General features: G+C 45.3%; 1 long non-coding RNA gene across 1 annotated transcript in view; it reads left to right on the top strand.

The window, feature by feature from the left end:
- Positions 1-14,835: 14,835 nt before the first annotated feature.
- Positions 14,836-22,868, top strand: part of LOC146797755 (uncharacterized) — a 141,771-nt gene continuing 133,738 nt past the window's right edge. Inside the window, exon 1 of the long non-coding RNA XR_014968525.1 lies at positions 14,836-14,936. This is a non-coding gene — a long non-coding RNA (uncharacterized LOC146797755). The remainder of the gene's footprint in view (positions 14,937-22,868) is intronic.

Below are 22,868 nucleotides of genomic sequence, written 5' to 3'. Positions count from 1 at the left end.
TCTACGGTCTATACCTATGGCAAGCACTAGTTCAGACCAACGGATGTGGGAAACCTCAGTGAGGGGACTAATTGGTGCAGTTTTAGAAGCAAATACAAGTCAGGGAGCCGCTGAAAATCAGCATGTCTTGGATGCATGGAGGGTCAAAATGGTACATTGAGTCAAGGAAATATCAAGGCTGCAGTAAAGGCAAAGCTATTGGATGTGGTGAGGCTGAAGGCTGAGGTAGACAAGATCATCAGTGGGAATTTACCTTTGGAAAGAACAGAGACCTAAGAGCCAGACGACCTGTTGTTTGTAGCGAAGGATATCACACACAGGGCAAGAAGAGCACATAAGAAGCTGTCAGAGTTAGCTCAGAGGTACAGAGTAGATTTGTCTCGAACAAAAATGTTACAGGGAAACTAAAGGCTTAACTATAGTGACCCCAAGCTGGAGAAAAAGAGAGTGATATGATTGAAAACACATATCCGAGAGTTGGTCATAGGAATAAGGGCTTGGAGTATGCTAGGTAAATGGGAGGAAAGATGGTCAAAGAAAAAGAGTGCGAAGAAGGTGACAGGAAAAACACTGCCTCGAAGAGGCATATCCCTTATGGGAGGTGCCTAGCGGAGGGTATATGCATGTTCCTTGGAGTAGAGGTGACCTTGCTGCATTCACAAACGATTTTCCCAGGTTGAGGGAGAAACCTGCTGAATGGTACAAACAAGTCAAACGTTTTGTTAAGATCTTGAACGTGTTGTGGATTGACTCGAATACCTTGTTCCAAATTGTAGTTAGTTGTGATCCATGGTCTACATGTAAAATAGCCATTGAGTGGCCTACTGCAGAGCCAGACAGGGATTCAGTGACTCATGGTTCTTCGCCGTTGGTTGTGAAAAAGTACAAGCAGGTGATCAAATGGTTGAAGTCCAAGATAGCCCCACAAGACATCGTTTGGGTTACGATGGATGGAATGACCCAGGAGCCTAAAGAGTTAGTGCATGCTTATTAAGAAAGGCTGTTACAAGTCTTTAAGCAGTACAGCTGGTTAGACACACTCGACCCTAAATACATGGGCCAATTCCTCTCAAACTTTGTGACAGGACTGAGGCCGGAGGTTAGCCTCATGATCCAGCAACAATTGATCTGCTGGCAAAATAAGTCCATGGACGAAATTCTGCGGTATGACAGGTATTGCAGTGATCAGCTGGAGTCCAAACATAGGAGGATAAAGGAGAAGTTAATGCTGGTTCAAATGCGAAATGCTCAGAAGAGAGAGCAGGAACAGGCCACAGGAGGAACAGTAGTCCGCATTCAAGGGAATGTTCCAGGAGGTGTCCAAGTTACATCAGTTTCAGGAAAGACGGGACAGGGAAGAGGAAGAGGTGTCCCTATCGATCCCAAAACAGGGATAGATGTTGTGACCCTGAAAAAGACCACTGTTTATCTTTTTTGTCTCAAGATCTGGCATTGTAAACACAAATGCCACTTAGATCCTGCGTATCAAGTGCAAGAGGGAGAACTCATGCAAGTGACAGATGTGGCAAATCAGTTACCGACAATGACTAGGCAGAGATCTCTTAATGCAGGAGGAAATCAGAACCAGTTAGTGCAAGTGCCCCAAACTCAGAGAATCTTGAAGGGCCATAGAACGTACCATCAAATGACCTTGATAAAAGCACTAGATGAATTTGATCCTGACAGGGGGGGGGGGGGGGAAGACTGTACACTTGGCGCGGTCTTAGAAGTAGACCAGAATGAACCATATGTAGAAGCGGACGTGGATGGTCATCCCATTACATTCTTGATTGACACTGGTGCTACCTGTTCTAATGTGAGATCTGCAGTAGTCCCAAACCCACCCATCTCAGGAATATCGATCCAAGTTATAAGAGTTGCTAACAAAAGAATGACAAACCCTTCGACAGAAGTACCTGTGAAAATCTGAACCTTTCAGGATCATCATCAGTTCGTTTTATATGATTCGAGTCCAGGCTGTTTGCTTGGGAATGATACCTTGTGCAAATTGAATTGTACCATCTATTGTACGCAAAAGGGAATTGAAGTGCAGACGAAAGATGAAGACATTGCTTTCAAATTGTCTAATCAGAACCACAGCCATGTTTCCTTTACAGACAGTGGAAGACATGCCGCTGGATTTGAGAGACACCGCCTCTCCAGTGGTATGGGACTACACAGAAGAGGAAATCAGACTGATTCCAGGAGTCGAGCCAGTCCACATACAGATAAAGCCTAATGCAGACTTCCAGAGAACACCTCAGTACAACTTGACCCCGGAAATGGTGGCAGGGATTACACCTTCAATTGAGTACATGATTGCGCAGGGCATTCTGAAGAAAATCATAGGAAGTCCGTGCAATTCGCCCATCATGGGATTGCAGAAACCAAGTAGAAAATATCGTATTGTTCAGGACATTAGAAAGGTGAACAACATTGTGATTCTATGTTGTCCCTTGGTACCGAATCCATCTGTGATCCTGTTTCAGATTCCTTGTGAGTCTGCATGGTTCACAGTGATTGACCTCTGTCAGGCATTTGTCTCCATTCAATTGCATGAGGAAAACAAGTTTTTATTTGCTTTTCGTCTGGAGAACCGTGTCTTATCATTGTGTTGTATCCCTCAAAGGTACACTGAAAGTCCATCCATATTCAACCAGGTCTTGAAAAAGAATCTTGAGAGCTTGATTCTACCCCGAAACTCAGTGCTAGTTCAGTACATTAATGGCCTCATTGCATCTGAAACACAGGAGGCTTGTAGGGACAATACTATTGCCTTACTGAACCATCTGGCTGACAATGGGCAGAAGGTGTCTCTGAGCAAACTGCAGTACTGTCTGACTGAAGTTCAGTATTTGGGTCATCAAATTGAGAGAGGCAAGAGGAAGGTGTCACCAGAACAAGTGGAGGCGATCATGTAAATGAATCCGCCTACTACCCAGAAAGAGGTAAGAATGTTTTGGGGAATGGTTGGCTACTGCCGACAATGGTTCCCAAATTTCTCCTTGATGGCAAAGCCTTTGCAGATGTTGACACACATGGATGTGTGTGAACCTGTACCTTGGATAACAACTGTTTGCTAGCTTTCCTGGAGTTGAGAGAGTGCCGGTGCCGCTCACCAGCTTTAGGGATGCCTGATTACAACAAAGTGTTTTTGCTGTTCTGCCACAAAAGGAAGTGTTATGCTCTTTTTGTACTCACCAAACACATGGAGGTGCCCATAGACCAGTGGCCTGTTTCTCAGCTACTTTAGATCCTGTGGCTTAAGCATTGCCCAGATGTCTCAAATCCATTGCCGCAACAGGTGTCAGTATTGAATGATGTGAGAGCATTGTGATGGGTCATCCAATTGCTGTATATGTACCGCACTCAGTCGAGCTTCTGATGACAAGAACCAAAATACCGCATTTGACTAATAACAGGTTGACAAGATATGAACAGGTGTTGTTTGCTGCAGGGAATGTAACTTTGATGCGCAGTTCTGTGTTAAATCCTGCTGCCTTGTTACCTGTTCCAAGTGCTGATGGGGAAGATTGTGAAGACCATGACCAGATGTTACTGTACTTTGTACCAAGCTGAGACCTGACATTGTCAATGAGCCATTGCCTGAACCTGATCAAGTCCTCTTTGTTGATGGTTCATGTCTAAGAGACAATTAAGGTAATTTGAGAGCAGTGTTCGCATTTCTGGAGTGGTGGAAGCCGCTGGTTTACCGGGAGTACACATCGGACAAGTGGACGAAATTTTTGCCTTGACCCGTGCATGTCTTTTCGCTGAGCAGATCCAAGTCACCATCTACACCGATAGCCAGTACGGCTTCTGTGTAGTTTATGATTTTGGACAGCTATGGTCACAGAGAGGGTTCCTACCGTCATAAGGCTCTCCCATTAGGAAGAGGGATTATGTGAGACAACTGTTGGAAGCATCACAGTTACTAAAGGAAGTGGCTGGTGTTAAGTATGCAGCCCATGGGAAGGGGGATGACTTTGTCACAACGGAAAACTGCTATGCGGATGAAATTGCTAGTTTGTGTGCTACACATGCTTGCAAATTTAATGGATAGTGTTACCAGATTGTTTGTTAAAACCAATGGCAAGGCAGATTCATGGAGCAGCTCATATAGGAAGGGATGCAATGGTGAGATTGTTCAGGCAGACTTGGTTTAGTTTGAGGTTTTGTACGATTGTGAAAGCAGTGTGTCATTGATGTGTCATGTGTGTAAAAATTAATGCTGGGAAAAAGGCAGTTTGTGCTCTAAGTCACGTTGGTAGATCAGGGGGTCCCTTAAATCGAATCCAACTGGACTTTGCTGAGATACCTGTCTGTAATGGGTTGAGGTAAATTTTCACTGTTGTGTTCATCTTTTCTCTATGGATGGAAGCTTATCCAACTATTAGGTGTGACAGCCTTACATTAGCAAAGTTATTGCTGAGGGAGTTTGTGCCTAGGTTTGGATTTCCAACTACATTGGAGTCAGATAGAGGAACAGACTTCCACAGAGAAGTCATGAAATTTCTGTGTACCTCCTTGAGTATGGACCAAAGATTGCATTGTAGTTATAGGCTGGAAGCATCTGGCTTAGTGGAGCAACTAAATGGCACCTTAAAGGCAAGATTGCTATGGAGGTTCCTGACAAGGCTAGATACCTACCAGATTGAGCTGAGAGGGGTAAAGCTATGCAAGACCCAGGTATAGACTCAGAGGGAGACTGTAACTTTGTGAGTGGTATAGAGTCTGACTCAGCAGAAGAAACTGGTGTGGAAATCTGGTGGGTGCAGTCAAGGAAGAAGGATGCTGCAGATGAAATGTGGCCTATGAGACAGAAAAGAAGAAACCTGGGACTTGCGTCTGAAAAAGAACTTGCACCAATAAGTAAATCTTCTGAGTCTGATCTGGGTGAGTCCGAGCAAGCCACTGGAAGCTTAAGCAGGTCCAGGAGAAGAAGAGCGCCATGTCAGAGATATTCCTCTCCCGAATGGACTTATCTGGTTACCAATGCCGCTGAGAGCGAGGTCCGAGTTCTTGATGCTATTTGTCGAGATCCTGCCGAGAGTTCCTGGTATTGAGGCTAATGCAATTCTGTCATTGACTGTGCTTTATCCACCAAGGTTGAGTGGTTTACAGATTCTTATTCTGGAAGACATTGAATTTCCGAGCTTTGGAGCTCCACCATCCCCTCAAGAGACTACAGCATTCAGAGCTGAACTGTTACAGCGAGTCATTGAGGAGATTGGCTCTGATCTCATAAGGGATGTAAATTTAACTTTTGAACTTGAAATAAAATTACTTGAAAGAAGATAACTTAGGCCAGAGTGGTAGAAGAATAAAAAATAGGGACTTTTCATTTAGAAGAAGAAAGAGGACAAGGTTTCTCTTCCGAGATGTGTAAATACTGTGCCAAGGACTGTTAAGAATGTTCCAAGATCCAAAACGAGTTGCTCAAAGACTTTCTTGCAAGTGCATAAGAGGCAGAGAAAAGAGACTGTGGGGCAGATTTACAAGCCCCTTGCGCCTCTTTTACTCCGCCGTTGCGTCACTTTTGTGATGCAGCAGCGGCGCAAAACCAGCGCCATGCTGCGGGGTATTTACAACGTGACGCATCTGGGAGATGCGTCACGTTGTAAAGCCCTGTGCCAGAAGTAGGCGTTCCGGCACAGGGGGGGCGTTGCGGCGCAGGAACGCCTCCTAAAAGTGGCTGAGTGAAATCTACAAGATTTCACTCAGTCACTTTTGAGCCCATGCTGCGTCAAAACCCTGCGCCTGCTTGAAGCAGGCGTAAGGATTGACGCAGCATTTCAAAGATAGGGCACCCCGGAGCTTTTCTGGAGCTGCGTCGTGCTTGCAACGCAACTCCAGCAATGCGCTGCCTTTATGGCACAGATGCGTCACGCATCTGTCCGGTTTTGCCCCATGGTGCGCCGCATTGTAAATGCTGCGCATCCATGGTGGCGGAACCCTGACGCACAATAACTGGTGCATTCCTGCTGATATGCAGGGATGCGCCATTTATTGTAAATCTGCCCCTGTGTGTTGATACTCTTACAGCTACAATCCAAGCCACTTTGAAAATGGAGTCTGGAGATTCAAATCGTAGACACAAATGTATTATAGTGGTAGGTACGCTTATTGTAGGAGTAATCACAGTGATAGCTGTAGTCATTACTGAGTCTATTTTAAGTGCAAACAAAGCTGAGAAACAAGGAGTGGGGGGTACATGGGACATCCACAGCTACCACTGCTGCCTCAAAGGAGGGTACACTAGGATCTGATGAAGGCTTAATAGAGCAAACTAGTCGCATTCTGCACGTAGATTTGTCTATAGGTGACAACACATTGAATGGTTATGCCAAGTTGCTGTATGAATACGTGAAGACTATGGATATGAGGGATTGTTATGTGTGTATGCCATTGCCTGCCTCAGTGAGGAAGGTATTAGGTATCACCACCTGCCCTTGACATATGGTATTACATGTAGTTTGCTCCTTAGCATTTTTTATGAAAGGGTCATTATGAGTACTATTTTTCGAATTATGATTTGGTACTTTCAGAGATACCAGTCTACAAACACCTGAACAAATATGATTAATACAGGCAAGAAGAGAGAATTGGAAAGTATTTTGTACCCACAGTAACACTAGACACTGCTTATGCACTTAGACATAATCTACCCTGCGCATTAACAGACATGAAAAATAAATTTATAGATCAAGTAGAAGATAGACATAGAGGTTTAACTGTTAAACTTGACAATAGGGAAGGAAAGTTTGAATGAAGTTTGGAGGAGTTAGCTCACAAGACTAGGGGAAGTTATTGTCCAATAGCTTTGGATTGAGAACAACGAGGCAAGCATTGCATTCGTCAACTTCAGCGTCGTTATGACACTGTTTTCGTGGGACAGAGTGTGTGTGACAACAACTTTCTAATTGATGGTTCCTCGAAGAAGTTTCTTCAAGACGCAGTGCAAGTGGTGCCAGGAGTATATTTTGTGTGTGGGAAGAATGCATATGTTCAGCTTCTGAGCAATTGGTATAGTACTTGTTATGTGGCCGTTGTATTTTCGAAGATATATCATGTGGAGTATTTGGAGAGCTTGGAAGGAAAATCGAACAATAGAGAGAAACGTGGACTGAGTGCTGGTGAAATTGTAGGAGAAATATTTGGAGCGATGATACTTAGTTTGGGTGTGGTGTTGAATGACATCAGGATTAGGAGGTTGTCTACTATTGTTGATAAGCTATCTGTCAACACAGCACAGTCATTGCTACTCATAGATGGAGAAATGTTTTCTATAAGGGCGATGGTGATGCAAAACCGTCTTGCTTCAGACGTGTTACTCCAAAGAGGGCAGAGTCGGTCAGATGCTGAAGGTCCAACAGTAAAGATCTGAAGGGATATATAAATAACATCCCTGAGATACATCATGAGATACATGATCTGGCATCTGAGGGAGTTTGGGACAAAATAGGTAAGGGGGTTGGAGCATTTGAAAGTTGGTTTGCTAACCTAGAAAACGGAATTCTTGGATACATCATAATTGTTGTGGTCAGTGTGATCATTTTGCTAGGAATAAGGGCATACAAATGGCACAAGGCGAAGCATATGGAGAATTCCTTTAGGGAGAGAGAGAGAGGGAAGGGTGGAAAGACTGCAGAACAGTTATCATGAGAATCTGAAGCAAGAGGTGTTCAGACAGAGGAGACTAGCTACGACATCTGTTTGAGTCGGTCTACTCTACAGGGATTTAAAAATGTTTTGTGAAGACAACTTCATCAGAGTGGGGAACTGATGTAGCGGAAATCACATTTTCTCGCAGGGGTGCATTATATTCACAGATGTAGAGCACTCCCGCATATAATCTTTTGTCGTATTAACAAGAAGAATTAGAATAGTGAAAGGTATTAACATGAAACCTGATGTGCTTAGGTCTTTAAAAAATAACGTGGCAAATTAACGTAGAAAGTGAATGCAACTAGCAGAAAACATTTACATGAAGAACTTATGTTGTGAAATTGATATTAATTCTTGTACTAATAATGTTTATTAATCGTGTTGTTTTACATGTGGGTAAATTTATCAATTGAATGTGCCTTATTTTCTTATGCAAATTCGTAAAGCTCATATGCTGGTTTCTTATGTTAGCTGAATCTTGTAGGCCTGAAATGCATTTCCCTGGAGATTCTCGCTTTTGAATTAATAGCTAAATTTCATGTGTGCTGTGGAATTTGTTCTTTCTCACGTTTTGTGTTGCAGGTGAAAGAAGCGCTCTTGTTAGCTAAAATAATGTCTTTGTTTCATTAGTTAGGAAAGGAGAGAAGAAGTTACTTCATAAATTTGAGTTGATAAAGCAAGCCTGTTGTGCTTCACACAGGAGAAAGCATGGGAACCAAGGACAAACTGTTGCAAAACAAGAACACTATAATACCATGGAAAACTACCTTTAGGATTGTACCCAGAGCAGATGGCATGACCCGCAAAGACTCTTGGGAAAGATAACTGAAATAATGTGATGTTGGGAGTATGGAAAGAGCCCATTGTTTCTGCCTTCGGAGAGAGAGCATCTTAGAACAAGCTCTGTGTCAATAGCTTCATGCTACATGACCCATTGACTGTGGGGAGACTTCTTAGGAAGACTCCACAGGCTGACACCTTTTATTCCTATTTTCTGAAGATGCTTAAGTAGTGTTGTCACCTTAGTGTTAGTGTAGGGATAGATTAATGCGTTTTACTCATCAACCTTTGTTGCAGGGAAACTTGGACTCATGCTTTTTGATCCTTTACATTCTGCTTCTTGAATTATTTGATTTGCTTATGCTGCATCGTCCCAATTGGATACGTTTATTCGGCTTTATGCTAATTACGATGTATTTCTACACTCTCATCTTGAGGTGTCTTTATGTCCAATTATTTCTAGCTTTGTAATAAATTAACTAACCTTACGTAGTTGTCTATGGTTAAAATGTGTCCAAAGGTTTTTTTGTTGATTTGATTAGCAATAATAACAAATGTTATCTCCTCCATGCCTCCATGCTGCTGAAAAGAACCATCGGATTTTGATTTTAGAATAAGTCCAGAGCTTATGGGCCCAGCCCTTTCAAGGGGAAGATGGAGACAGAAAACACTGGAAACCCATAACAAAGGGAGAAAGCATGAACCTGAAATAATGAGATAATGAGATAAAGAGGAAGTGGTGTCTGGTAATGGATTTAAGAGGTATAAGGTTGATTGAAGACTACGCAGCCATGGATGGGGGCTTTTCACCAAAGCGTTGGGCCCTAAATCTCATTCTATTACAAATTAAGCACTGAAGAAAAACAACCTATAGTAAATGAACTGAAACACACTTCTAGAAGAGCACAGTATGCCACTATAGAGGTTTGGGGAGCAGCCGACCGAAGGGAGGTCTGCCCTTCTGGAATTTTGGGAGGGTGGGGCATTCCAAATGACTGTTACTTGGATTTTGGACTTCTTGGGTACAGGGAGATAGCCCAAGGGGTGTTAATTTGGACTGATATGGGCTCCCTGCCACTATTTTTGTAACAGGTTACCTTGTGGTTGGTAGCAGGGAGTTTAGTTAGGGAGTTTTTGTCGATTTTGGCAGTAAAATGGATGCCAAGGTGGCGCAGGCTTTACGCTAATTGAGGGAGACTGGTCACCTCCAGCTCATGGTTGTGGGTGTGGAGGAGTATGCAGGTGTGGTCCACCCATCTTGAGGTTGTCCCAGAGTGTGGCGGAGGCGGTTTGAGCTTGCTTGCTGCTTCGCACAATGTGGGCCACAACAAGCGCAAAAGCAGAGGTGAGCACTCCAAAACACGTTCAGTGGCCCGAGAAGTGCAGCAGGGAGAGCAGGGCTGTGTTGGCAGGAGGGCATGGCTGGGAAGGCTAGCGCACTGAAATCCAAATGCCAGTGGAGCTCACAAGTGAGTTGAATGAGCAGGGGATCAGAATGAATGTTGCAGCAGGTGTGCAGAGAGAGGACGATGGCAAGGCATGGGGGATATTTGAGAAAGGGGAGGGGTTAGCTTCAGAGCAGGCATAGCTGCTGGCAGAGCACAGTTGGTTAGACGGGACCCACAAGACCTGCACAGTCAGTTTTGCATCAGTGGGCCTTAAGGGACTGGCAGTCAGGAGTATCTTGCCAGGTCCCCTTGCAGCATAAGAAGCCAGGGCCGAGGGACACAGACCCACCAGAGTGCAGGACGGGGGCCTGAAGATCAGCCCTAACAGCAGTGCTCCTAGAATGGAGCAACATAGAGGACGGGGTGGGTAATGAGATCACAGTTCAGGAGCCAGGAAGACATTGTAGAGAGCTCAACAGGCTAGTACAGGAGAATAGGGAGTATGGGCAGACGGGAAGGAAGGTGGGGGTGAAGGCAGTGGAGGCAAGTGGGCAGGAGACAAACAGCAGAGGCGGTAGGTGGTTCGTGGTGGGGGTGAGTGGAGGATAGCTGGGGAACAGTAGGGCAGATGGTTGTGGGTACCAGATGTGGGAACGTACCGGTCCTCCAGGGCGCAGAGAGCCAATGCACCAGTCATGTCTTCTTCATTACAGGTAGGTAAGGGTGGAGTTAACTCCGCGAAGTGATAAAAAACTCCACTGCACTCCGCGGAGTTCCGTAAGTAGCGGAGTGAGTTTGTCCCAGGAGATCCATCCTTTGTTGAAGGTAGTCAGTCCTCCCAGGGTTCTGCAGGTCACTGGCTGCAGGACGAGGCAACTTTTGGCATAGGATCTCTGGAAACTGCAGACGGGCCGGTAGGGCTGGGGCCAAGCCAGTTATTCTCTGCAGTCTCCTCTGCTGTGGCCCTTCTTTCGTCCTTCTTCTTCGTAGGTTGTGAGAATCTGTCTTCTTGGTTCAGGGCTGCCCCTAAATACTGTATTTGGGGGGGTTTATGGTTCTCGAGGTCAGTAGCCAATGACCCTTAGTGTGCTCCACCCACGTGGGGGAGTGGGCACAATCCCTAATCCTGATGGGAGAGTGCCTGCCATCTGCAAGATGGCAGGCACTGAAGAGTGGGCTTCACCTTGCCTCCCCCACCTAAGGGGTGGGGTTGGCAGAGGTGGGCACACCTTCTGGGCTGTGTTCATTTATTATGCCTGTCTTCCAGCCGAAAAGGAGGGGAGACAGGAAGGGGGGCCTGCTCCTAATAGCAGGAGAGGCTGGGGGTCATGATACAAAGGCCGCAAGGCCTCTGAAGCTCCCCTGCCACAGATGGCTTTTCCTGGCCTGGGGGAGTTGTGAACACCTCAGCCCAGGAAAGGCTTTGTTTCTGGGCTCAGGGAGCGAACTCTCCCACCCCAGGTGTCCAGAAACATGTCTTGTGGTGGCAGGCTGGTGTGTACCAGTCAGGGAACCCAGCAGAGTCTGGTCGTTTTTCAGGGGACATCTTTAAGATACTCTCTCAGTGCATTGTATAATAATTCCCACACTGGCATCAGCCATTGCGGTGCTGTGGAGTTCGTAATGACAAACTCCCGGACCATATACTCTTTATGAGTTTCCTGCACTCACAATATCCAAGAATGGACTTAGACACTGTAGGATTCAAGTGCTCATGCAACTGTGCCTTCACAAGTGGTATAGTGCACTCAACTAGAGGGGTGTCTTGCCTATACCATAGGCAATGGGTTGCAGGCATGGCACACAGGAATGTGTGCCATGTCGACTCTTCACTTTTCTCTGCACCAAAACACGCAGCCTGCAATGGCAGTGTGTGTGTGTGTTAAAGTACAAGACCTCTAAGGGTGGCGCATATGTGCTGCTGCCCTTAGAGGCCTTCCCTGGTCACAGTGCCCTTGGTACCCCTAGTACCTTTTACAAGGGACTTACATGTGGCCAGAGAGGTTCCAATTGGGGGGACAAAGGTACAGTTTTGGGAAAGAACACAGGCCCTGGGAACCTGATTGGCAGGGACCCAGAGCACATGAAATCAAAGTGTGTGTGTGTGGGGGGGGGGGTTACTGCAACAGAAACCCAGCTTCCTACACTAGTCGGCACCACCAGCTGGAAGGTTCAGGGCAGCGTCTGGCTTCAGCGGCAAACAGATCGGATGAGCAACATTGGCAGATTGGTGTGGAGGGACTGCCACAGCGTCCCTGCACATCATCCATCAGGCCCCTATGCAAAAAAAGGCAGTGGTAACACAGTGAAGGGTAGAGGACACTAAGGAAGATATTCAGGTGGACTATGATGAGGACAGCCTGGAGGAAAGAGATGTGCTGGATGAGGAAGCTCCCAAGGAGGAGGAGGACCTGTGGTGTAATAAAGGTGGAAATGGGTGTACGGTAGCATGTTAATGTCTCTATGTCTGGTGGGTTGCAGGCAGCAGATGATGCACAACAGGGCATGGTGGCGGAGAAAGTAAGCTAACTGGTGAAAAAGCAAGCTTCAGAATGGGTACTGACCTTTATCACACGTAGGAATCAAAGGGGGAAGCGGGCTCTGATCTTGCGATGGTATCTACTGGTGTGGCCATGGGGGAGTGAATTGCGGCGAGGGTGCAGAACTGAGAAAAGGAAAATACGTCATAGATGTAGTGGTTGGTACAGAGGAGGAAAAAAGCAGGCAGAAGCCGGTGCAGGGTAAGCTTAAGGAAGTAAGAGCAGGCACAGGAAAAGGGGGCGAGGTGGACAATACAGGGACAAAAACAGAGGAAAAAGCTGAAGAAACAGAGAGGCCAGAGAGCAAGGAATTGAAAATTAAAATGTTGCCATATATGGGACTGACAAACCACTTGGGGTCAAACTTGTTGCTGGCAACAAAAGAAACAATTTGGAAGGGGGAGTATGTGGAGATGTTCAAGTTATTACACAGAGAGTGGTGCTCCAAGAAGGGATCTAGAGAGGAAGAACATAAGCTCTCCTAGATGCCATGGGTGTCCTTGACAATAGAGAACTGGACTGTGGCGTTTCTCATATACGCCAGCGTCTACTGTGGGAAATTTCCTGAACGTTACATAGCATTGTTTAAGTACATGGACGTCATTCACAAAGCTCAGATCAAATATGAGGTGTACACCTGAGCAGAATATGATAAGTATGGAGCCAGGATGGCGCTGGATCCCGATGTGCAGTGAGGCGAACTAGACTGTGGCAACACACAATGGGCCCCGCCAAATCCGGAAACAATTTTCATGGCCAGTGGGCTACCAATCATATACCCGTCGTTTCAGGGACGTCCCACTCGGGAGGGGTGGGGACAACTGCGAAGGGACAGTGAAGTGCTTTTGGAGCGTGCTGGTATTATAAAAAAGGGTTGTGTATATAAGAGTATTGCAAGTTTCGTCATAAATGCTTGAAATGCTTGCGTGGCATGCGCCCATAGGCTGCTTCAAATCTGCTGAGGGTCACCAAGGAAAGAAAACAGAGTAGCACTATCTAGGTGGCCTCAGTCCACAGCAGTCACAGCAATCATTTGGCAACAGAACGGGAGCGGAGGTCACAGGGATTGTGGGGCAAAAGGCTTGTACACCAGTTAAGCTGGACAGACTTGAATTTTGGCTGCAATTCTACGACCGGGAGGAAGATGCAGGAATACTGAGTGATGGTTTCTGCTCGGGTTTCCAACTGGGATATGAGGGTTGGCGGGAGCAGGGATGGTCAGAAACCCTGAGGTCCGCCAGGGAGCACAAGCAGGTGCAGAGGGATAAACTGCAGATTGAAATCCTAGGGGGTAGAATGGCAGGCCTATTTGTGAGCTGGCCAACGGCCAATTTGATTGTGTTTTACGAATAGGGGTAGTGCCTAAGAAAGTAAAAGGACAGTCTTGGCGATGTTCCTGGTAGAGAGGGCAGGAAAAGGGGCTGAAATGGCAAAATGTGATGTTAAGTCAGCCTTCTTGCTGCTACTGGTTTACCCGGGAAACTTTCAATTGCTAGGTATAAAATTTGAGGGGCATTAGTACATGGATGGCTCTACCATATCATGTGCACTATTCAAATGTTTCTGTTCCTTCCTACAGTGGATTTTTACATGGCACTCTGGTCATGAGTCGGTCACCCACTACTTAGATGATATTTTCTTCATTAGTCAACTCAGCTGAGCGGACTGCCAGCACCTGCTGGTAAGTTTTCAAAAGCTCATGGTTGACATAAGAGTCCCTTTGGCACCAGAATAGACAGTGGGTCCAGTACAGTGTTTTGGTTTCTAAGGATTGAGATTGACTCACTGGAGATGCAAGTGTGGATGTCGCATGACAAAAAAAAGATAATGCAGGACCTTTTGTATGAGATGTTGGGGAGGCAAAAGGTGAGGGTAAGGGAGGTGAAGGTGCTACTGGGGTACCTCAATTTTGAATGCAGAGCAGTACGAGCAGGGAGGACTTATTGTAGACGGTTGTGCATGGTTATATTGGGTTTGTCATTGCCACATCACAACAGGCATTTGCCAGCGAGGGTTAAGTAAGATCTTCGCATGTGGGATTTCTTTTTTTAATTCGTTCAACGGGATTCCACTGTGCAGCCCGGTGGATACGGATTGGGATGTACAGATTTTGAGACAATGCATGTAGGATGAATTTTGGTCTGAATTGGCAAGGGGGTGGTGTGCAAAGGAATTGTCAGTGGAATGGAAGTCAGGGGGCAGGATCATTGCTTCTTTTTTATTCTTCTCACTGGTGCTAGCAATCCCATCTTTGGGGCATGGAACTGGCACATCTTAGGGTGTTGTTCAAGGTGGATAACATGGCGGTGATCCAGATCGTGAAGTCAGCCATGGATGCTCAGGTGTTGAAGTAATTGTGGGTATTTGTGCTTGGATGTCTGAGGTATGACATTTTGCTTAACTCATGACATGGACGATAATTGGAGAAGAACATTACAGAGGTTTTGTCTCGTTCACAGTGGGAGAGATTTCATGGACTGGCCACAGAGGTGGAGAGACACAAGACGCTGATGCCGGAGGAACAGTGGACAATAGGAAACAAAGGATGCTACAACTGGTGGTAAGGTCATTGGCTGAGTCAACCAGAAGAGCATATGATAAGGCGTAGTCCGAATTTCTGGAATCTGGGGTGCAACGTAGACCGATGTGGTGGAGACGGACAGAAGATGTAGTGCAATTTATACAGACGCTGACTGAAAGGGGGTTGTCACAGGTGGCTATAACAGGGAAGCTAGTGTGAATTGCCTTCATGGGTAAATGCTTCATCTGCAGGGGAACTGCACAAAAAATGCTCAAAGGATGGGTTCTGAAGCACGTCATGAGGGACAAAGAGGCAGCCCTTGTCATGGAAGTTTTTTAGCAAGGTGTTACACATATTGCCGGTAGTGTGTGGTGGAGACGGGGAGGCATGTCTGTTAACCACGCTCCTGTCCTGGATATTTTTTGGTGCATTTCTGGTCTCTGAACTGTTGGGAGGGAGGGGATGGAAGGGGTTGTGCTGGGAGGACGTTGCTTGATGGGAAGGTAGGTTAGTAATATGGCTGGGTAACTCTAATATGGACAGGAGATCGAAGGGCAGGAGCATGGCTCTGCCGATATACCAGTTACCGTCCCACTGCCTAGAATTTTGAGGTAACAAGTGGTGACCAGTATCAGGAGTGTCAGGCAGGGAGGTTTTCAGGCATGTGGGAAGTGGCCCAGTTATGTTGTTGAAGCTATTGGTGGTTCTGCACAAAGCCTTACAGAGTATGGGGGTTCCGGGAGGCAGTGTATGGGACCCATTCATTCCGCATTGGGGTAGCGATTGGCGCTGGCAAGAGGGGATGGTCTCGTGAGGCCATTATGCAGCTGGGAAGATGGTCTTCAGACTGCCTTCAGAGAAATGTGTGGCTGGAAGGGTTTGATGGTTGAGCTGGGGGCCACAGTTTTAAAGTATTAATTGTTGTTATCTGTTTCAGATTCCGTTCTGGGCCCAGAAGCTGAGGACATTTACATTTGAGTAGTGAGCCATTCGTTCAGAAAATGGGCAGGGAGGCAAGCGGCACAGAGGGGACATGGAGCGAACGTGGGCTTTAACCGTTGCCTGTTTCCGGTTAAATGATGGGGAATAGGGGGCATGCAGTGGAAAGAGTTACTGGGTGGATTGAACGGCATATTGGCATGCAAAGGTGCTCGGATGTTTTAGTTATTCACCTTGGGGATAACGGCCTATTGGTAGACAAGAATGTGCTGCTGTTACGTGCAATGAAGCGGGATTTATTGGAAATCAAGCAGGATGATTTGTGATATAGATAAAGTTTATTACAAGATGGAGCTGGAGAGGGGCCAACAGGCCGGTGATGAATGACAGGGTACACAGGAAAGTAAACAAGGAGATGAACGTTTTTTGCAGAGATGAGGGCTTTGGGCGAATTGAGCATGCGTACATCAAATATGAAAAGGTGTAGTCTTTCCGAGGAGATGGGGTGCATCTCTCCAGGTTTGGTATGGACTTATACTTGCAGGAATTGAGAGAGGTACTGGCGAGAATGTTGAATATTAGATGGAAATATGGGTACATGAAGACAGTGAGGTGTGGGGGGCAGAAAAAGTCAACAGGCAGGCCTTTTACTGGGTGGTGGTGGCCTGAAAGGTTTTTGCATGCTGTTACATAAGTTTTATTGTCATTAGCAAACCACACTGAAAGGGAGGGGGTGAACAACCTCTCACCCAGAATAGGTAGGAAGTTATAAGTCCCGTATAGGAACTTAAGGGGTTAGGTGTTAATAGAGACAGTCAAAGGCTGTAGGGAAAAGTTAATGTTACAAACTGTAGAACTGCAGTACAATAGGTAGTAGATTGGTACGGGTTAGGTGCATGGGGTGGACATTAGGGGTGGGAGGTAGGAAAATAGATAGTTTAGGTTTGTACAGTGCGGTTTTAGTTTTGTAAGGCAAAATGACCAGGAAAATGTTTTGTAATGTGTACCTGTTTCAATAAAGTGGCCTTTTTCACATAAAATCGAGTAGTCAGTGATCTGTGCTGCGCCCCTCTCTCCCAAAAAGGAGGCCGAGGAAGTCTAGGAGGACGCAGCACAAATGAGCACAGCTGAAACACTTCAAACCCATCCGTCCTGAGAACAATCTAGAGAGAGCAAAATGGCAACCCTGGTGCCATCACCTCTTCCCGCCCTGTGTTTCCTCCTCTTCCCCTTAATGAGAGTTTAAAGTAATGAAACTCATGGATTCTCGACTTTTCCATCCAGCTTTACGCAATGACAGTGTCATCGTGGCACATGGAGGTGTTTAGCACTGGGACTGAAAATGAAAACAAAGGTCAGTGTGCAGATACAGAGCTAATAGTGAGTAGACCAACACACATTACAATGCAACAAGGATAGGGAGGCAAAGCTTTGATAAGGCTTGGCTTTCCAAGCCTTGAAGGATAAAAGTTTGAAATGGTTGGTTCCAACCTGTAACTTGCAGGCCAAGTGTGCTCAGCCCACCAAGTTATTTTATCAAAATATTTTAGTCTGGGTTTAGGAAGGCTGGTAATGCTCAAAGTGTACAAGGTTTGGTGAAATGGTTATATGACAAACCAGCGCAAGGCTCAGGTTAACTAGGTAAGCCCACGAGGAGCTTGGACTGAGCTATACCTCCGACGTCCTCACCCTTCGACCTTTGATAAGATGGTTATCTCTCTGGGTGTTGGAGAGTACATCCCTAAATAAGGACATCATAAGGTACTTTTTGAATCTGGATGGGGTACCCCAGTTTAATGGTTGACTTATGTCAAATTGATGTTTTGTGCTCTTAGGCCTCCAGACTTATTTCTTAACCCCAAAAGCATTACCAGGTCAGATATTAGGCTGACTAACTATAGGGCCATATTTATGAAAGAGTGGAGCTGCGCAGAAAGTCACTTTGTGGCGCTGCATCACTGGGAAAGGGCAGGAATGCGCTGTATTTTGGAAATAAAGCATATTCCTGTCCTTTCCCATGCACTGCCGCACAATGGGCTGCCTAGCTCCAATGCAGGCACCATTGCACACGTTGCGTTGCGCAAGAGCGCCACTAAGGGGCACATAAATATGCCCCCTAGCTTTGATGCTCACAGGAAAGACTTGAGGGAGTCGGAGCAACTTGCAAAAACCTAAAGCTCGTTCTTATGCCCTTGTGACATCCACTTTGCATATGGAGCCTTACCTGGCAATTCAGTTAGACCGGCCCGGGGGGAAAGGGGGCCGGGGGCAGGGTGCTAGTGAGAAGCACTGCTGCTGCTTTTGTTACAGGGGGCGATATTACAGCACTGCTTCAAAACCGGCCCCAAGTAACATATATGGCCCCCACCACTCAAAAACCGGCCCCCACCCTTCCAGGCCGCTGGGAAAATGCTGGGTGCCAACTACGGCCAGTCCAGCCCTGGGCATAAGGTGGGGGAGCTTTGCATCCTGCAGGTGTGATGCAACCTCAGTATAAGACACTATGCTCTTTATTTTGTTCTGCAGATTTTATGCTCACTTGAGGGCCAGATTTATCACTACACGTCTAAAAGGTTTAAATTTCGTCCAAGCCAGACCTGCGAGAAAGAAAAATATTAAAATGACAAAGAAAACATAATCTAGACAAATGAAGTGAGAGCATTAAGGAAAGAAAATTAAAGTACAAATAATGAAAGAAGGAAGGAAAAAAGAAGCATGCAGGAATGAGAGTACAAAGTACACGCAAAATAAGGAAAAAAGATGTAAAAAAAGAAAAAGGAAGGAAAAAGGCAAAAAAAGGAAGGTTGGAAAGAAGAAAAGGAAGGCACAATGAAATTAAAAATAGAAAAATTAAAGTTGAGAAAGAAGGAAAGCAAAAAAATATATTGAAATAAAAAAGAAATGTGAGACAAAAGGATTAGTGACTGAAGGAAAGAAGAGATAAAATAATTAATTAATGGAAGGAATACAAAAAAACGCAAAGAAGGTGTGAAGGAACAACATGAGCATGATAAGAATAAAGGGATATTGTGAAGAAAAAGATCAGATGGAATGAGAGAAGCATAGACGGAAGAAAAGAAAGATGGAAAGAAAGAATGAACTTGCATAAAAAAAGCAAAGTTGATGGAAAGAAGGATGGAAAGATGCATAAGAGAAAGAAAGAAGATGGAAAGGATGAATGAGAGAAATAAGCCCGTACAGGTAAATGGGTGTTTTTGGCCAAATCCGTTTAAAATCTTTCTCTTAGATTCGTAACATTGCACCAATTTCCATGGCATTTCATAGGAATGGCACTCACTTTACTTGCACATTTATTACTATATATCAGTCAAACTGGGGGGTATTTTATTTTTCTTGCTACTCTTTTGCGGGCATCTGTCATGATGATAACTGGAAAGAGATGACACAGAGGGACTCTTTTTAACAGATTCAGAGAATCCAACCACCATGTCAAAGTTTCTCAAACTCTTTGGGTTACTGGGATCTGAAGAAAATGATAGTGAAATACTGAGCTCCAACAGCTCAGGTTATATCTCATAACCATGTGGAAATTAAACCTGGCAGAAGGGCCCAAAAATATTAGTGCTGCCAGTTCCCCTTATCTGTAACACTAGAGCGGCTCTTGGAGAAGAGTATGAGAGAAGATGTAAGACAGAATATTGACAACTCTCTTCTGTGGAAGTATTACCAGACCTATATCTGTTAGAAATCAAGACATTCGTTCTGGCTAAAAAAGCTGACCAAACTGCCACATGAGTTGATCTCAAGACATCAGAAGAAACATCAGCTAAAAACTTATCTTCCTGTTCCATCTGACCCAGAATGTCAGGGACTATGACAAGGACTGATTGAAGGATAGACAAAGTAGGCAGAATATTGGGTACAGAGCTGCCCAAGATCACACAGGAGGTCAGAAGAGAAAAGGGATCCAAAGGGTAAGCTCTGCACAAGGGAACAAGAGGCTTAAGGCTCAGAAAGGACATGCACTCAAGAGCCAATTTGGCATTAAGACTAACTGATGCCCAGGATGGACGTGCAAGACATATATATAACAACATTAACAATAAAGGGAATGTGGGGTAAAGCACTCAGTAGCTCCAAGCTCAGTAGGTTCCTCACCCAAAATTGCTGTTACAGATACTGACTGTAAATACCCACAAATAGGATCTACATGCAGAGGCAGGGTCTGTGGAGCTGATACCTATGGTGACGTTGTAAAAGTAACTCAAAGACAATACTCACAGTGGACAAGAAAGACCACCTAGGTTGGCAGCTGTGTCCATGGGTCCTGGCGATCAAAATGGAACACGCAAGGTGGTAACAAGCAATGGTGTAGAACTAAATACACAGTCACAATTGGACAAGGAGCAAACAAGGACGAATGCTTAACAGGAAAGAAAGTAAAACAAAGGGCACACTTGGCAGAAAGAAAGTACAGCAAACCACACAAGGGAACTTGAAGCTAAGAAAGCCGGAATAGGAAGGTAGCAAACTAGAAACTGGTACATAGGGGAACAAAAAGAATGTAGGCAAATGGAAAAGGGTAAATGAGACAGCAGAGAGAGTTCAACGGTGCACTAAAATAGTGCTGGCTCAGGAATCTAGGAATAAAGGTAGAACTGCAAGAAGTGCTAGTTCAAGGAACAATGTATAGCTGCAGCTCAGGAACAGGAAGCAAGCATTAACTATAGCTTAGGAACTCTGGAGACAAGGAGTCTGTCAAAAAGGAACACTACTACAATGACCTTCTCTGGACTGAGGGGAACTGGGTTTAAAAGAGTTCACTGTGATCAGGTGGGAGCAAGCTAGCACTTGCCAGCCCCAGGTGTGTTGAAATCCTCCACCCATCATTGACCCGCAGGAGTGGAGACGAAGCAGTGAGTAGGGAAACCTAGATAATGGAGTTTTTAGCAAGAGCAGACTGGCTTCCAGAAAATCCAGCGTGGATCGGGAATGGATGGGCATTTCAAAATAGTGGCCAAGAGCCAGGAAATTAGTACATACATACAGTGGAAGGTCCAGAAGCTTATTAGAACAGTGGAAAGTCCCACAAGTAGGCACCCTGGTGGTGGGCATGAGAGCAGAAGGAGCGAATTCTGACACAGAAGGCATGTCAAAAAGCTCACTTCTGTCTTAACCAGCTGTGGTCTTATCTGCGATTGCCCTCTGTGAAGGAATAGTGTACTCTGATCGATGCCATAGGCTGACCCTGCTGCCTCAGGGCCTACAGTCCTTCCATCCACCCAGACATCGACACTGCAAAATCCACAGCACACAAATGTGCCCTGTTCGTAAAATTTGTGCACCAAGCAAAGGTGCAAGAAAATATGCACTGTCTTTCATGTATGTGCAGTCGGGTGCTACTACTCATGCTATACAGTGAAAGAGGGTGAGGGTGAGGGTTCAATAAAGAGTGAAGTGAAAGTCTGCACCCAACATATTTAAAAGAGCTTCACTTGCCTGCACACTAGATATCAGAGTCCAGCCAAAAGATTTTGTATCAGGAACAGCATTCCAGTAGCAGGGTTGTAAGAAAGACTGGGTGAGCCCAGCCAATCTTTTTACGAGTTCAGAGTATATAGACTTCAAGAAGGGCAATGATGCCCAATCTGGGGAGAGTCAAAGGTTGTGATAAGCCAGAGTACGAGGGAAGCAACTCATAGTCGGCGGGGGGGGGGGGGGTGGAGAAAAGCAGCACTAGAGGGAGGACCAACACGGAAGGGAAGGGGAAGAAGCACATAAGAGCAAGTGGAAAAACACATGCGCTCCTAAAGAGTGCTTAAGGAAAAAGAAAAAATTAGTCCCCTGAAATTGAGCTGAGGAAGGACAATTTAAAAAGCTATGTTTCAGGGAGGGACCAACACAAGATGGTCAAGTCAAGCTATAGAATTAGAAGCAAGCAAATGAAAGTGACAATATTGCCAACCTATGGTAAGCAATGGGCTGGCTCAAAGCCGATGGCTTGCACTGTCTAGTAGGTAAGACCTAAAAACAAGCACTGGCAAAGCCAATAGTTCTCACCTTTTGAACCCATTGGCTTTTTGAATGGTTGTAGTCATGCTGCACAGCATCCTGCTTGGTGTGCAGCGTGGCTAAAGGATTAAAAAAAACATACGCCATTCCCAGCCGCATTATTTTGTAGGCATGCGCAACGTCCATGCATTTGCCTTCAAAATGACACCACCACTTTTTTTCCTTTATAATTACTGATCCAAGTTGGATCAGTAACTAAAAAGAAAAAAGCGTGCAAATGCTTTATTTTGTTTAATTGGATGGAGGAAGAAACACAGGGGAAAATCAACAGGACATGGAAACAGCAAGGGGGCATGGATGGAAGGTGGAAACAACATTGTCAAGCAGGTGAGGGGAAGAAACACAGAGAGCATAGATTGGGGAAAACAGAGGACACACAGGGGAAGTAAAGTGGGCAAAGGGGAGAGCGAACAAGAGAAAGAGAGCAATGTGGAGCAGGTGGGAGAAAAGCAAGCTGGCGCGAAAGAGACAGGGCTAGTAAAAAGATGGGGGGGAAGTACATGAGGGAAACAATATATTTATTGTATTCTGAATGTCATTTGCATTCTTGCCCAATGCATTAGAATCAGACTCTAGTAGCATTAAAAGTCGCTACCTGCATCTTTCTTGCATACGTGTGCAGCGCGCTTAGATTTGACATTGCCACATTTCGCATTTTCTATTGCGATCTGGGCTTTCATTATCAGACACATTTTTGTAATCGGTTCAAATAAAAAATGGAAAGGACAATCTCCAGAATACAATGATTTTTTTAATGAACCTTTTACTGAAACATGTGCTAGCAATATAAGGCGCTATCTGCAAACCCTTCATTAACTTTAAGAGGTTTAATAATGATGACCATTAAATTTATTTTCATGTCCTACTTTCAAAGGAATTATATGTTTGCGAACTGTGATTTGCAACAGTTGTAAACTGCTTGTTCCACCTTGCTCAGGATTTTTAGGACTTTGGCTAGGCAATAAAGTGATACATACACAGGCTATTACAGGACATCCC

Source organism: Triturus cristatus, chromosome 9 (genome assembly GCF_964204655.1).
Source record: "Triturus cristatus chromosome 9, aTriCri1.1, whole genome shotgun sequence".
NCBI lineage: Eukaryota > Metazoa > Chordata > Amphibia > Caudata > Salamandridae > Triturus > Triturus cristatus.
This window is presented reverse-complemented; position numbering and strand designations above follow the sequence as displayed.